Source organism: Rhinatrema bivittatum, chromosome 3, assembly GCF_901001135.1.
Source record: "Rhinatrema bivittatum chromosome 3, aRhiBiv1.1, whole genome shotgun sequence".
Classification (NCBI taxonomy): domain Eukaryota; kingdom Metazoa; phylum Chordata; class Amphibia; order Gymnophiona; family Rhinatrematidae; genus Rhinatrema; species Rhinatrema bivittatum.
This window is the reverse complement of record NC_042617.1, coordinates 488,310,243-488,326,319: the sequence shown is the minus strand read 5'-3', so window position 1 is coordinate 488,326,319 and position 16,077 is coordinate 488,310,243. Positions and strand designations below refer to the sequence as shown.

The following is a 16,077-nucleotide window of genomic DNA, read 5'->3' as shown; positions in this document are numbered from 1 at the left end:
GAAATTAAAGGAAAGAGGCTAAAGCTCTTGGGCCATGCTCTTACCTTTAGGTCTATGAAATGAGCCCTTGACTATTATTACAGCTCTCTTCCTTATAGAAGAGCTTTCGGTAGAGCCTGAACACATTTTAAATCCTGCCCAGTTCAAGAAGGAGAATCTAAAAGAGCTTTCTTCCACTGCCCAGGTCTTGATTGCTTACATTACTCTCTCTTGTATCTTTCCAATGTATTAGTCTGAAGAAAGCTCTGGTTTAAAAAGAAAAAAAAGAGATAAATCGCTATGCAGAGTAGCCACAAGCAAACCTTCGGCTAAGGTTAAAGCTCCAGGAAATCTTTAAACTTCAGCCCAAATATAAGCATTTTAACTTTGTAGCAGCCACAGAGCAGCTTTAAGCTGAAAGCAAGTGAATTATAGTTCCAGCTGCGATATCTAATAAGAACCACTATTCTGGAGCTTGTGTCACCAAATGTGCTGCATCGGACAGCAACACAGGCTGCCCGTTTTGTGTACAGGGTGAAAGGGGGCTAAGCGAGCAGGCCAGATGGGCTCCAGTTTGAAAATGGGAATAATACACTCTTTCATGGAAAAATACTTTTTAAAACTGCTTTTTTCAGGACCGAAGAAGAATTATAGTATGGTGGTTGAATCAGCCATCATTTTGAAAGACGCCCAATCTGACCTCACAGCAGTATAAACTATTTAAATGAAAAAAAAATGGAACCAACACTTGTTCTTCTGGCTCTAGTTCTCAGAAAGCAATCTCATGCAACACAGTGATTACACCAATAAGTAGCTTTTCCTCTGAGTTTTTCATCTTCCTCCATCCAGCTTTTTGGGCATTACAAAAGCAAAAAGGTACAGAGGAAGATTATATTTTAAATGCACAGTGCCAGACTGCGCCTATGCCATTTTTAACAGCAAAGTATTCCAAAATAGCAAGTTAAAGAGCTGACATTTTAGACCTTTGAAATGAAGATTATATTGACTTGTTAAGGAGAAATGAGGGAAAGGGAAGTCCTTTTCTGAAGGAGAAGGTTCAGCGATATGCCCATTTTAGTAGGATGAAATCACAGCCTTAATTACACAGGTGAATTCAGCACTAAGACTATCAGATAAGTCCAAAGAGACTTCAGATTGGAATCCCATAATTAAGGGTATACAAAAGCCTCCAACCTTTCCCCTTCATTCTGAAATTGAGAGAATGATAGCGTCTGAATAGTAGTCTCCAGAATCAGGCTTAAAACACACAAAACATTTCTCAGTTATATCCGCTCCCAGTGCATGTGTAAGAGTGTTTATTTTAAATTCCAGCTTAGATGCATTGGTCTTGGTTGTGAACAGAAAAACAACTATCCCAATGGAAGAAGGAGCTTTACTCAAAAAAATTATTCTGCAGGACAAAAAAGTTGAGCTTATACTGAAACACATTTTTTTCATCAATTAGCTACTGTCATTCCACTATCAATTGGTGTGCCTCAGGGCTCTGTCCTGGGCCCTCTTCTCTTCTCACTATAAACTAATTCCCTTGGTGCTCTGATTTCCTTTCATGGCTTTCAATACTATTTTTATGCTGATGACTCCCAGACCTAATTTTGTACACTAGAAATTTCACCAAAAATCTTGTCTCTAATCTTGGCCTGCTTTTCTGACATTGCTGCCTGGATGTCCCACCACCACATTAAACTCAACTTTATTTCTTTATAACAATGCCAAAATCCATCCTTTCCTTTCTGAACACACTACCAGAACCCTTATCCACTCTCTCATCTCCTCCCGCTTAGACTATTACAATCTACTCCCCACAGGTCTCCAGGCAAGCCATCTCTCTCCACTGTAATCCTTCCTAAATTCAGCTGCACAATTTATCTTTCGCCATAGTCGCTATGCTCATATAACCCCTCTTCTAAAGTCACTGCATTGGCTCCCTATCCGCTCCCGCATACAGCAAGCTCCTCTCTCACCCTCAAATGCCTTTACTCTGCAGCACCTCATTACCTCTCTGTTATCTCTCTCTGCACCCCTTCTTGTGCACTCTGCTCATCAGATAAGTCACGCCTATCTGTGCCCTTCTCCTCTACTGCCAATTCCAGACTCCATGCTTTTCACCTGGCTGCGCCGTGTGATTGGAATAGTCTTCCTGAACCAGTGCATCATGCTCCCTCTCTTGCCATGTTTAAATCTCATCTAAGGACCCACCTTTTTTTGAAACTGCCTTTAAATCTTATGCCTGATTGTCTGCTTTTAGTATTGTTAACTAACTTTTCTTTTTAACTATTGTCTTGCTTTATACCCCAAGTCTCTTGTCCTGTATGTTTGTCTTATTATATTGTAAGCTCAGTTGAGCAGGGACTGTCTTTTTGTATGTTTGTACAGTGCTGCATATGTCATGTAGCGTTATAGAAATTTTAAGTAGTAGTAGTAATTAGCTCAACTATTCAGAGGACGGTCTCTTTCTATGTATCTATAGCCCTACTACGCTAGATTCAGCAGCTTCCAGAAGGAGTCAAAACTGCAAGACTAGAATCTGCCACAGTTTACCTAGCAAATTGTTTGTATGATCTTTTAAGGCTTTCATCAAGGTCTCTGCCATAGATGACATCTATGGCTTAGACATTGGGCGGCGGATTCATGGTCAAAAGTGCACTTCTGTAAGTAACCTTTCAAAGGCCACATGTTTGGTGAAGACATTGGATAAATCAAGAGCCCAACATTTGCCAGAAGCTAGGAACAAGATGGCCTTTAAATCTTACAGACCTTGCAGCCAATATCAAGATTTTAGAAGATTCCTCCTTACTAGAGAAGTGCCTTCTCAATGTTTGGCCTAAGGGAAAGAATGCAGCCCTTTTGGGGAGCTTGAAAAACAAGGCAAGACTCTGAGGTCTTCGACCTTAGCAAACTGCCATTGGTGATGTATTATGGATCCACACTCTGATTCAGCCATTAGGAGGATGTCTTCATAACCATTTCAGAGAATTGGTTCATATAACTACAGAGCAGTGGGTTGTGGCCATTATCCAAAATGGTTATACTTTAGAGCTAGTATGTCCAGTACAAGAGATTTATGGTAACGTCATGTATGAATCCCACAAAGAGATAGCAGTGCAAGTAACTCTACATAAGTTGCTATAACTTCATGCAATTTGCCCGGTGCCTTGTCAATAACAAAGGCTTGGTTGTGGTTCTCTTTTTTTCAACAATACAAAGAAGGACGGAACTTGCCAATCAATTTTGGATTTAAAAGGGGTGAACAAGAGCTTATATGTTCCATGTTTTTGCATGGAAATTTCTTCATTCAGTTTTGTTGTCAGTCCAAAAAGAAGAATTTCTTATATCCCTAAATCTGAAGCATATTTCCATATTCCAATAAGGGAAACTCATGAGAAATATTTTTTGCTTCTGTATAACAGGAAATCTTTATTAGTTCAGAGAACTCCCTTTTGGATTAGCAACAGCTCCGAGAACGTTTGCCAAGGTAATGGTGGTAGTAGCAGCTTACTTAAGATAGAAAGGAATAATGGCTCACCCATATCTGGATAATTGGCTGCTCAAGGCAAAATCTTTTCCAGATGGTATCACAGTAATGGCCAGGGTGTTGGAAGACTAGAATGAATAGTCAATTATACAAAGAGAAATCTTCAGCCATCATAAACTATAATTTTTAGGGGCACATTTCAGAACCATGGAAGGAAATGTATACCTGAGAAAAGAATAGAAAAGATTATGGGCCAAGTAAAGAAGTTCATCGGCTTGGAAGCTTTAAGAATTTGGGACTATTTCCAACTTTAGGTTCAGTGGCAGCAACCATAGATTTAGTTCCTTGGGCAAAGGCACACATGAGGCCACTACAAAGTGCACCACTAACACATTGGAGACCTCTGCTTTGTCTTCCACTTCCACTCTTGGTCAAAACAAACCATTCAAGGGGAGTAAGCTTAGACACAAAAAGTTAAATTGCATGCAGATTGCGATAAATTGCAAGAGGACTTTGCGAGACTGGAAGATTGGGTGTCTAAATGGCAGAAGAAATTTAATGTGGACAAGTACAAAGTGATCCATATAAAGAAAAATAACCCATGCTGTAGTTACATGATGTTAGGTTCCATATTAGGAGTTACCACCCAGGAAGAAGATCTAGGCGTCACAGTGGAAATCGTCGGCTCAGTGTGCCACGGCAGTCAAAAAGCAAACAGAATGTTAGGCATTATTAGGAAGGGAATGGTGAATAAGACAGAGAATGTCATAATGCCTTTGTATTGCTCCATAGTGAGACCGCACCTAGAGTATTGTGTGCAGTTCTAGTTGCTGCATCTCAAAAAAGATCTAGTTGCACTGGAGAAGATACAGAGAAGAGCAATCAAAATGATAAAGATGATGGAACAGCTCACCTATGAGGAAAAGTTAAAGAGGTTAGGGCTGTTCAGCTTGGAGAAGAGACTGCTGAGCGGGTAACTGATGTTTATAAAATCAAGAGCGAACTAGAATGGGTAAATGCGAAGCAGTTATTTACTTTTTCAGATGATAGAAGAACTATCATCATTTGGAGTGGAGGAGTTGCCTAGTGGTTAGAGCTGTGGGCTATGAACCAGGAGACCAGGGTTCGAGGCCTGCTGTTGCTCCTTGTGACCTTGGACAAGTCACTTTACCCTCCATTGCCTCAGGTACAAACTTAGATTGGGAAATACCTACAGTACCTGAATGTAATCCACTTTGAAGCGCTGAAAAAAGTGCAAAAAGTGGAATATAAATCTAAATAAATAAAAATAAATAAACTAGGGGCCATTCCATGAAGTTAGCAAGTAGCACATTTAAAAGAAATCAGAGAAAAATCTTTCAATCAATGCACAATTAAGTTCTGGAATTCATGGATATGGTTAGGACAGTTAGTGTAGCTGGCTTTAAAAAAGGTTTGCATAAGTTCCTGGAGGAGAAGTCCATAAACTATTAATCAAGTTGACTTAAGGAATAGCCACTGCTATTACTGGCATTAGTAGCATGGGATCTATTTAATGTTTGGGAACTTGACAGGTATTTGTAATCTGGATTGGCCACTGTTAGAAAGAGGATGCTGGGCTTGATGGACTCTTGGTCTGACCAGGTATGGAAACGTCTTATTGTTCTGGATTGTAATTGCATCATTGCAAGTTCAGTAGATTGGGGAGTGCATTGTCAGAATCAGTATGTTCAGGGTCTCTGGTCCCAAAAAGATGCTTAAAAGTTGATCAACAGGATGAAGACCAGAGTAATTTGATTAGCTTTACTTCATTTCTAGTTAATATTACAAAGAAAGGCAGTAAGACTTTGTGACAATGCAATGGCAGCTACATACATAAACAAGAAGAAACATTAACCTCCTCTTTCCATGGGCAGAAGACAATTTGCAACAAATTTATGCCTTGCACTTTGTGGGGAAAGAAAATATGAATGCAGATTTTCTAAGCAGAAATCTTCCAGTAGTGTGGGGATTGAGCAATGAAGCATTTTCAAAGGAGGATTGCCAAGGGAAAGGAAAATCATAGGGAAGGTAACTTTAAAACGAGCGTGCAGGTGCCCATAAACATGCGTATGGGTGTGCAGGCGCGTATATGCTGGAATTTTGAATTGTGCATGCAGTTGCGCACATACAGCCCGATTTCAAAAGGGCAACACGTATAAAATCCCCCCCAAAAAAAAACAGGGGTTATGCGCGTGGCCAGGCCTTGCGCACGCCGCGCACATTTTAGAATGGGCCCGGCCAAGCGCATAACCCCCATTACCCACTGATGTGCCGGGCCCTGCAAAAGGGGGGGGGGGGGAGCTGAGCAGCGCCATTAGCTGCCATCCCGGGGAAGTGCGTGCCGGCTGGTGCGTGGAGATTACTGGTGCTCCTGGGGGAGCAGTAAGTATTAAAATTAAAAAAAAAAAAAAAAAAAAATAGGGATAGGTAGGGTTAGGTTAGGGGTTGGAGAGGAGAGGGGAAGAGGTAGGAAGGGTAGGGTTAAGGATAGGAAAGTTCCTTCCCAGTCTGCTCTTTAATTGGAGCAGACTGGGAGGGAACTGGAGGAGGCCCGATTGCGTCGCTGCGCGTATTTTGCTAAAACTTCCCCACCATGCGCACAAGCCGCGGGCTGCACCATCAGATTTTATAATGCGCGTGCATGTTATAAAATCAGCGTGTCCATGTGCACATACCGGGAACCGCACGGGTCTTAAAATCGACCCCATATTTAAAATGCGCCTACCACGGATATGTATTCTCCTAATTTTAAGCGGTTGCTTGAAAAAACATATTTCATGTATCTTCCTTAGGACTTTGTCAGCTTTAACACGTGCAGGTAAGAGAATTTTAAAACGTGCTTGCGTGTAAGACATTCCCAGTTTTACCAATTAGTCCGCCAGTTTGCCCAGTCCGTTTCGAGGTCATCCAGACCCCTTTGATTCTTCAGCCTGCACTCCCCTAAGCAGACCCAGACATCTCACCCATTCGTTTTAAGCCTAAACAAAGATTTTTGCAGACTTGCATGTCATCAAGAGCAGAAGCAAACGTGTGGCTATCAGCACACTGCAGCCACTGGATTTAAAATTCACATTTATGTGCATATACATTGGCCCAAAATAGTCTTAATAGATCTTTTGTCATTGTCACCAGGTATTGCTTCTGAAATTTAAATACATTTTACATTGTGTGCTAGAAAGCCCTATGACTTCCAGTGTCACATGCCTACATCTGTTTCCTCCAGTACTCTGCGTTGATACTAAACAGTGGAAGCTGGGCTGTTGTGGTGCTTGTTAGCAGCAGTCTAACACCCACCGGACTTTTAGCTGGTTTATCAGCTTTTTAAAGATGATTTCCTAGCGTATAGCCAGATGGACTCAGGACAAGTGGGTTCTGTGCTCCTCTGCTAGCCGATGGGAGACTGAGTCAGATTTTAAAGCTGACGTCAACCTAGATACACCCCTGCAGTGACCTCAGCTCCTCAGTATCTCTCCGTCTCCTAGCAGATGAAGACACTATCCCACACACTATAGCACAGTGTTAGAAAAATTACAGCAAGAAGACAAAATTACCTTAAAGAAGATCGAGCCCCGCTCTCCTGCGGTGATACCTAAGGGTCCCTCCCCCAGTTGAGAATTCCTGAGGTGATCCCAGATATCCCTCAGAGGTGTGCCTTGGTCCGGTAGCTGGTTCCCGGCATGAACTTAGCCCCCAGAGTGGCTGAAAGGCAGCGGGTGCATAACCGAGCGCGGCGGTGAAGGTAAAACCCTCTCCCCCCACAGCCGGAGACCGCCCGGCACACAATCGGTAAAACGCCGAGACCAGCTAAGAAGAAAACTTTAAATTTCAGGTCTCCAGTCTCCAGAGCTCAGATTGCTGTACAGATTCCTTTCTTCCGGCGAGGTTAAAAGGGAGCATCAATCAGGTTGAACAGCTTTGGTTGGGCTAGGCCCCAATCCGGTGCAAGGGTCCACACGTGGAGACCCTCAGGGGTGCCATCTTGTGCGCGGGGAGTGTCTGCGCCATCTTCCCTTCTTGTCCGGTGGTACGTGGGGGGCATGCCGAACGGCCCATGCGCCTAACTTGTGAGCTTTCCATACAGACGTGTGCATAGCTGCACGCACAAGTGAACCACGCGCACAAATGAGCGCACTCCGTGCGCATAACTACAGCTGTGCACAAATACATGCACACATTAAAGCTCATTACCTGTGTGCCTAGACATAGAGACAATGGCACCGGCATCCAAGAAGGCCAGAAGGCACTCACTTTGCACAGCCTGCCACATAAGAGCCACACAGCCTGAACTGGAGTCCTGTTTATGTCAGCATTGCAAAGAAGCCCAGGGGGGACCAAAGCCTGGTCCTTCACTGTCCGAGGACGGGTCCGGAACTACTACATACGATAGCTCCCCGGATCTATGCAACTCCAAGATGGCTTCTCCACAGGAGGGCACCTCAGGGGCCCCTACTCCGACTCCTCCTGGGATTAACATGGACCCAGGGACCTTCTCTTGGTTAGAATTTTTCCAAGGGCTGCAAGCCTTCGTTCAGGCAGGCTCAACCCCTGCCAGCAGTACAAAATCCTCCTGGCCCTACTCAAATGCCCCGAGACATGCCTCGCCTAACTAAGAGTCTCCCTGACAGGGACCCGGACACCTCAGATGATGATGACGGCTCTCTGGAAGAAGGAGAAATCCCTCCAGGTCTGGAACCATACCGAACCATGCTTCACTTCTTCCACAGGGATGAATTGCCAGCCCTTGTTTCCCAGACTCTGGGTATTCCAGGCACGGACCCTATGGCGGAACCAAATAAGAACCCCATCTTGGTGTCCCTTCGTAAAGCCTCATGCTACTTCCCAATGATGGAAGCCATCCAGGAACTGATTGACCTGGAGCGGGATGCCCCAGAGGCCAGCTTTAAAGAAGGTCGGGCCTTGGAAGCCTTATACCCTCTGGAATCAGAGACCAAGGAACGCCTGTGTTTTCTGAAAGTGGATGCCATGGTCTGTGCTGTCTCAAAGCAAACAACCATTCCCGCTGAGGGAGGGGATGCATTGAAGGACACTCAAGATAGACGATTGGAATCCATTCTTAAGCAGGCCTTCAACACAACAGCAGTGACACTGCAGATTGCTTCCTGCTGCGCACTGGTGGCACATTCTTGCTTGCTCCTCTCGAGAGAGAGGTAAATAACTCCGGAACGTATACCGGTGAGACGATGGAACTTGCAGCAGCCTTCCTGACTGATGTAAGCTCAGACTGGTGCGTACCTCAACCAGAGGAGTAGCCTCTGTAATGGCAGCCAGAATTGGTCTGCTGATGCGACCTCTAAAGCGAATCTCACAAGAATGCCCTTTAAAGGATCTCTTATTCGGAAGCGAATTGGAGAAGTTAGCCAGCAAGTGGGGCGAATCTCCAGTGCCTCGGCTACCGGAAGACAGGGGTAAAAGATCCCAGTGCCCCTCCCCCAGAAGAGCCAGGGGCAGAGGCTCGCAACGCTTTAGACCCTACAGGAATTCACAGTTCCAGGCACCATGTCCCTCCGGAAGGTCCCAGCCCTTTCAGAACTGACAGACCAAGAGAGGAACAGGCCTGGGGGCATGCTCCAGCCATGCTCACCAATGAGAATGGGCTGACCCATCTATGGGAAGAGAAAATAGGGGGTCGACTTTCCCTCTTCTACCAAAGATGGGTTGAGATCATGTCAGACAAATGGGTACTAAACATCATTCGAGAAGGTTACTTTGGAGTTCCGCAGCATCCCTCGGGGCAAATTTATGATGTCACCCTGCCACTCCCATACCAAAAGACTGGCAGTGGAACCCACTCTGAGAAGACTAATCAGTCTGAAGGCAATAACTCCGGTTCCTGTGCCCCAGAAAATACGGGGTGCTATTTCATCTATTTTATCGTTCCCAAGAAGGAAGGATCATTCTGACCCATCTTGCATCTCAAGAACGTCAATCTTCATCTGTGGATACTACACTTCCGCATGGAGACTCTTCGCTCCTTAATAATGGCAGTACAACCAGGAGAGTTCCTGACCTCCCTGGACCTCTCCAAAGGCTACCTTCACATTCTAGTCCATCAAGATCACCAGCGTTTTCTACACTTTGTGATACTGGGTCACCATTACCAGTTCAGAGTGCTACCCTTTGGCCTAGCAACTGCCCCCAGAACATTCTCCAAAATTATGGTGGTCATGGCGGCAACACTGAGGAAGGAAGGGATCTTGGTACACCCTTACCTGGACGACTGGCTGATCAAGGCAAAGTCTTCGAAAGAGAGCCGGCAAGTAACCAGCAGAGTCAAGAACCTACTGCAGGAGCTTGGTTGGGTCATGAACACGGGCAAGAGCAGTCTGCAGCCCTCTCAGTCTCTAGAGTACCTGGGGGCCCATTTTGATACCAAACAGAACAAAGTCTTCCTCCCTCCCCCGAGAAGGAAGCTGATGGAACAATTATGACGATTGATGACCAATGCACGCCCCAAAGTATGGGACTATCTTCAAGTCCTCGGCCTCATGGCAACAACCCTGGAGGACGTTCCATGGGCAAGGGCCTACATGCGACCGCTCCAGCGCTCCTTACTGTCAAACTGGAATCCACCGTCTCAGGACTACTCAATTCGCCATAGACTACCAGCAGAGGTACGTTCTCAGCTTCAGTAGTGGCTACAGGAAGACCACCTAAGCAGAGGAGTAAACATATCCCCACCGAACTGGATCTTACTTACCATGGATGCGAGGGTGGGAAGCCCACTGTCAGGAACTGACAGCCCAGGGACAATGGAGCAAGGAAGAGGCGGGATGGAACATAAACTGCCTGGAAGCTCGAGCAGTCAGACTAGCATGCCTGCGATTCAGCCACAGATTCCAGGGCAAAGTGATTCGAGTAATGTCTGACAACACCATAATGGTGGCCTACATCAACTGCCAGGGAGGAATCAGGAGCCAGCATGTGTCTCTGGAGATAGATCCTCTCATGGCATGGGTGGAGATAAATCTTCAAGGGATCTCAGCCTCCCACATCGCAGGAAAAGACAACATCTCAGCAGATTTCTTCAGCAGAGAGAGCCTGGATCCAGGGGAATGGACGCTGTCGACCACAGCCTTCCAACTGATAGTGAATCGCTGGGGCCTACCAGCCATGGATCTACTGGCCACCTATCTCAGTGCCCAAGTCCCCAGATTCTTCAGCCACAGATGAGAGCCACACTCCCAAAGGTTCAATGCCCTTATCCAGACCTGGCCAGAGGCAGTGTGTAAGTTATCTTGCAGCAGTGGTTTACAGTCACCTTGATGATATAATACCACTATAATTCAGCTGAGATTCTTGATTGTCTAAGCCCCTGAGGCAGCGGCTGTTGAGCTGCGAAACTCGGCCCGAGTCGGGCATTCTTATGAACACGTCTCTACTTTAATAAATATTTGGAAAAGATCAAGGCATCTATTCTTTTTTGTTCACCTTCCCCCCCATGGCCACTACTGGGAAAGGTCATCCGCAAGCTAGAAAACCACAAGGGACTAGTTCTACTAGTAGCCCCTGATTGGCCAAGATGCCCATAGTAGACAGACATGCAAAGACTCCTTGTGGGGAGCCCTCTGTGCCTACCTCCACACAGGGACTTTCTCCAGCAGGGCTCAATTCTTCACAAAGATCCATTTCAATTCTCTCTTACGGTCTGGCCCTTGAGAGAACTCGCCTGAAGAAGCGCAGTTACTTGAAGCCCATGATTGACACCCTGCTCCGAGCGCGCAACTTCTCAACATCCCTGGCATACATACGGATCTGGAGAATACTTGAAGTCCGGTGTGTGGACTGCGAGATACCCATGATTCTGGAGTTTCTACAAGATGATATGAAGAAGGGGTTGTCACTCAAGGTCCAGGTAGCCGCCCTCTCCTGCTTCAGAGCCGAAGTGAATGGTATCAGTCTATCAGCTCATCCAGATATGACCCGTTTCCTAAAATGGGTTAAGCGACTTCGTCCACTGCTAAAGTGGCCGGTACCCCTATGGAACCTCAATCTGGTATTAGACTTCCTAGCCAGGGCTTCCTTCAGACCAACACGTGGTCTGTCACTACGCCTCTTAACATTGAAGACGGTATTTCTGGTAGCAATATGTTCAGCTCGTGGCATCTCCGAACTACAGGCACTATCCTGTCGGGAACCGTTCCTTAGGTTCACTCCTGGAACCATACAGCTGCACACCGTCCCCTCCTTCCTACCGAAAGTGGTTTCCAAGTTTCATCTGAACCAAGCCATCTCCCTATCATCTCTAGATGAACATAAGGACTCAGAAGACGCACGTCTTCTTCGCCATCTAAGTGTCAGCGGACTCCTGGTGCAATACCTGGAAAGATTGGAACAGGTGTGCAAAACAGATCGCTTGTTCGTTCTTCACAGCCATAGCCCACTGGATCAAGGAAGTAATCAAGGCAGCCTACATAGAGGCAGGAAAGCCTTTACCACTGCAGGTTAAGGCTCATTCTACTAGGGGCCAAGCAGTATCTTGGCAGAAGCCAAGATGCTATCGACCGCCGAGATCTGTTGAGCGGCGACGTGGTCCTCCCTACATACCACCTCCAGGTTCTACCGCCTGGTTGTTCAGGCCCGAGAAGACGCAGCCTTTGCACGGACAGTACTAAGTGGGCCACGGGCAGCCTCCCGCCCTGTCCGGGAGTAGCTTTTCTACATCCCACTGGTCCTGAGTCCATCTGGCTACATGCTAGGAAATGGAGAAATTACTTACCTGATAATTTCGTTTTCCTTAGTGTAGACAGATGGACTCAGCATCCCGCCCACGGCTGTCCCAGAGAAGGAGGACCTCGGAAAGCGAACCTAGAGACTAAACAAATACGAGTAAGCCATTGCCTACCCCTAGTTCAAGACACCCATAGTTAGTCTGGTGTTGGCATTAACTTAGTTGAGTGCAGTGGTGGTGGTCTCCAGTTTTTGAAATCAGTTGAATCAGTTTAATCAAGTTTAAGAAGCTTAACCAAGTTGTTTATGCAAAGATATATATCCACAATGGCTTTTCGAGGAGGTACTGAGGAGCTGAGGTCACTGCAGGGGTATATCTAGGGTGACGTCAGCTTTGAAATCCTACTCGGTCTCCCATCTGCTAGCAGAGAAGCACATAACCCACTTGTCCTGAGTCCATCTGTCTACACTAAGGAAAACGAAATTATCAGGTAAGTAATTTCTCCATTCATAACACCCTCTTACTCCCCCTGGCCAAAAGAAAATTCAGATGCAATTTGGGAGTGAAATGATAAAAGTTCTATGGAAATAAAAATGTATTCTTTAAAAAAAAATTTTCATTGATAAAATAAAATTTGCACAGAATGGATTATGATTTTCAGAAAAGGTGTCTGCCATATTACAACTTTAGAAGTAGTAGGGAAGGTCTTCCCAGAGTGATGTTCTATGAACCAAGTCATCTGAAATAGGAATCCTTGTGCTCGCTAAAGCTCATGTACAACATCTGTTTTTGTTGATCCTTTTAAAGATATCCGTCTACAGAGACTCCAGTTTTCTTCAGGACCAATATAGCTAACTAGAACTGTATTACATAGGAAGGGAGAAACCTGTTGGTTCTTCTGGCCTTACTTTGTATCGCCCTGGGGAGATTCTGTAGACTTTCAAGCCCACGTTGACTAGCAGTAAAAGTATTTCTGTTTTGCACGCTACAAAAAAAGATTAGCAGAATTACTATGCATTTTTTCCATTCTCTCAAACTTTTCAAATTGTTTCAGAAGTTAATCAAAAAAACCTATAGGAGGTGATTTGGTGGAGATCTTCGATCTTCCTCCTTTGTTTTCTACCAAAAGTGGTATCAACCTTAGTGAAATCAGTGAAGGTGGCTTTGTAAGTCTTTATGCAGTATTGTACTAGTTTATGGATAGTTTTATGATAAAAAAAAAAAATCAAGTGAAATGTCTTCAAAAACGAAGAAACTTCCACTAGAAAAACCTAAGCAGACAGAAATCAAGATGGCTACTAAGTTGGAAGAGTCCATGCTAATCATAATCTGAGGAAGTTGCAAAGCATCTAACAGGGTCTCACTGCATTAGGGCCTTATAGCACTCATTAGGACCCTAATGCAGGCGATAACTCCATAAAGCATGCAATAAATACCACATCGCAAAATGTGTATGCAAATTTTACATTTGTATTCAAGTAGGAGGAGTTTGGGCAGAGTAAATGGAAATAGGAGTCACTGTGTGTGATAGAGTAACGCACAGCAATGCAGGTTTTAACGCTGGAAATGACTACACCTTTTTCCTGTGCGTCGTGCCTGTGTTAGCTGTGCGTTACCAGCTAACAACGTTTTTATCACAAATTTCAGTTTGACTTATATGTGAGCCTCTGTGGAGGCTCACATATAAGTCAACTTTTTATAACACTGTAAGAGGGGGGCATTATGAACTCTGGGTGAGCATTTGGAGGTGGGCTAGGTTTTAGGAGGCAGTTTTACATGCACAGTCAGAGGTTCGAACAGCACAGATTCCATCAGTGAATATTTTCTGTGATTTGCAGTGAATAAAGGTACAAAAAGATTGTTAAAATCTAATGTACTCTCTACTTAGCATCTAGGTAGAGAGTGCATCAAGCCTAGGTAGAGGCGAATCGAGGTCTAAATTATGTAAAGGCTATTCTGGAAGACCAACTGGCTAAATTTCAATCTACGTTAGGTGACTTAAAGGAAACTATGGCCTCGCACAACCAATGAAGATACATTGCTGGTTCAGGAGTAGACAATGGAAAATTTGACTGCAAATTTGAGACTAGCAAAAGAAAAATCCTCAGTCTGTTGAAGATCAGGAAAATAGGAGCTGGTGAAATAATCTGCGTATTATAGGAGTGCCAAGACATTTTAAAGACAAAGATATGACTTCTCTGTGATTACGTCATACTGGAGAAAAGGGGGATGCCTGCTGATGATTTATTGCTTAAGTTTGAAAGAAACAATCACCTGGGAGTATTTAATGAGCAAAGCAATTGTCCCAGGCTAGTAATAGCCAGAATACACAATTATGCAGATAAAAGAGCAATCTTCAGAGCATACAGAAAAGCAAGAATCCTGGAGCAGGAGGGAAGTAAATTTAATTTCTTTTCAAGATTTTTCCACTCAAGTCTCAGCAAAACAGAGTGAGATTCCTCCCTACTTCTCCCAGCTGTTTGCCAAGGGAATCAGAGTTAATCTTCAATACCCTGCCAAACTTTTTTTTTTTTTTTTTTTTTTAAAATAAGGGAGACACAAATGAAGACATTCATTGACAGTCTGAATGAAGTGTGTAAGCAGTAATTGGCCATAAGCACCAGCTCATATACTCTAGGATATGACCTGGTGAGTTCTTCATCAGTTACATTGCTGCTGTAATTTGCCAGTTATACTTACTGCGGCTTCAGTATTTGAAGTTAAATTCTGCTGAGCTGATACCTATTTGGACTTTGTGAATTCAGCCTCAGTTGTTGTCATAGCATAGAGAAACATACATAGTTAGAGGAGGGATTCATTGTTGGAAAGGTTTGCTTACAGAATAGGAGGGGTCTGCCCTATTCATGATGTAATAGCTGCGGCTCCTCAATACTGCAAGTGGATCCTGAATTTCAGTGAAAATTTAATCTGATGCCCATGCTAATGTACATACTAATAGGAAGGCTGACTACAGTTAAAATGTTATTGAATCTTATATGACTTGGGCTTGTTTAACATCTTAGTATTTTCAGTACTGTCCTCTTTAACCTTTTTCAGGTCTAAACCAGACTTTTCTGTCTGTTTTTCGGGTTCAGGTTGTTTTCCTCCTTTACCAACAGCATCTAGGTTGTTGTGCCCGTTGGCACCTGTTTGGTATCTGTTGGTCCTCGCCGTTCGGAAACAGCCTGCAGCTAGATATTTGCCCATGGGTAAGGACTACTATCCTGCTTCTCCTGGGAGAAAGCAGAGTTGCTTACCTATAACAGCTGTTCTCCCAGGACAGCAGGATGTTAGTCCTCACGAAACCCACCCGCCACCCCGCGGAGTTGGGTTTCATTTTAAGTTCTTTTATTTTTGGAATTCTCTGTAACGAGACTGTCCTGTCTTCACAATATTTTCACTCTGTCTCTCTAGTTATTGCGAGCTGTGTCTTTGAACACAGTGCTGTTTGCAAGTTCTCAGTTAGTTTTTTGAGTACAAGTTAGTTGCTGTCACAGCTGTTATTTTTTCTCTATTTTTGAGATTAATTGATTCCTCTGGTTCTGTCTCTTCTCGTCTTGGCTTTGCGAGGGAGGCGTGGCTATATAGGTCCTCCCCTGGGAATTTTTGGTTCTAACTCCAACTGCTGGACAGGGAACATAACCCACAGTCTGGAATGATCCATAGTACTACAGGAACGAAAATTAGCAGGTAAGGAATAATTTTCTTTTATTGCCCATCAGAAATAAGAATTTACAGTTTTTTAAATTCTTTTTATATTTAACAAGCCGAACAGGGATAACATTCTAAGACTAAAGAAAAGTGTACTGGAAATGAGATTTCACAAGCCATTCCTCTGATCGTGGCTTCATGAAACATCTAAGGTACAGGTGTTATATGTGCATGTTGTCTTGCA

General features: G+C 44.4%; 1 protein-coding gene across 2 annotated transcripts in view; it reads left to right on the top strand.

The window, feature by feature from the left end:
* ENPP4 (ectonucleotide pyrophosphatase/phosphodiesterase 4) overlaps positions 1-16,077 on the top strand; it is a 36,546-nt gene that overhangs the window by 16,274 nt on the left and 4,195 nt on the right. The window lies entirely within an intron of this gene.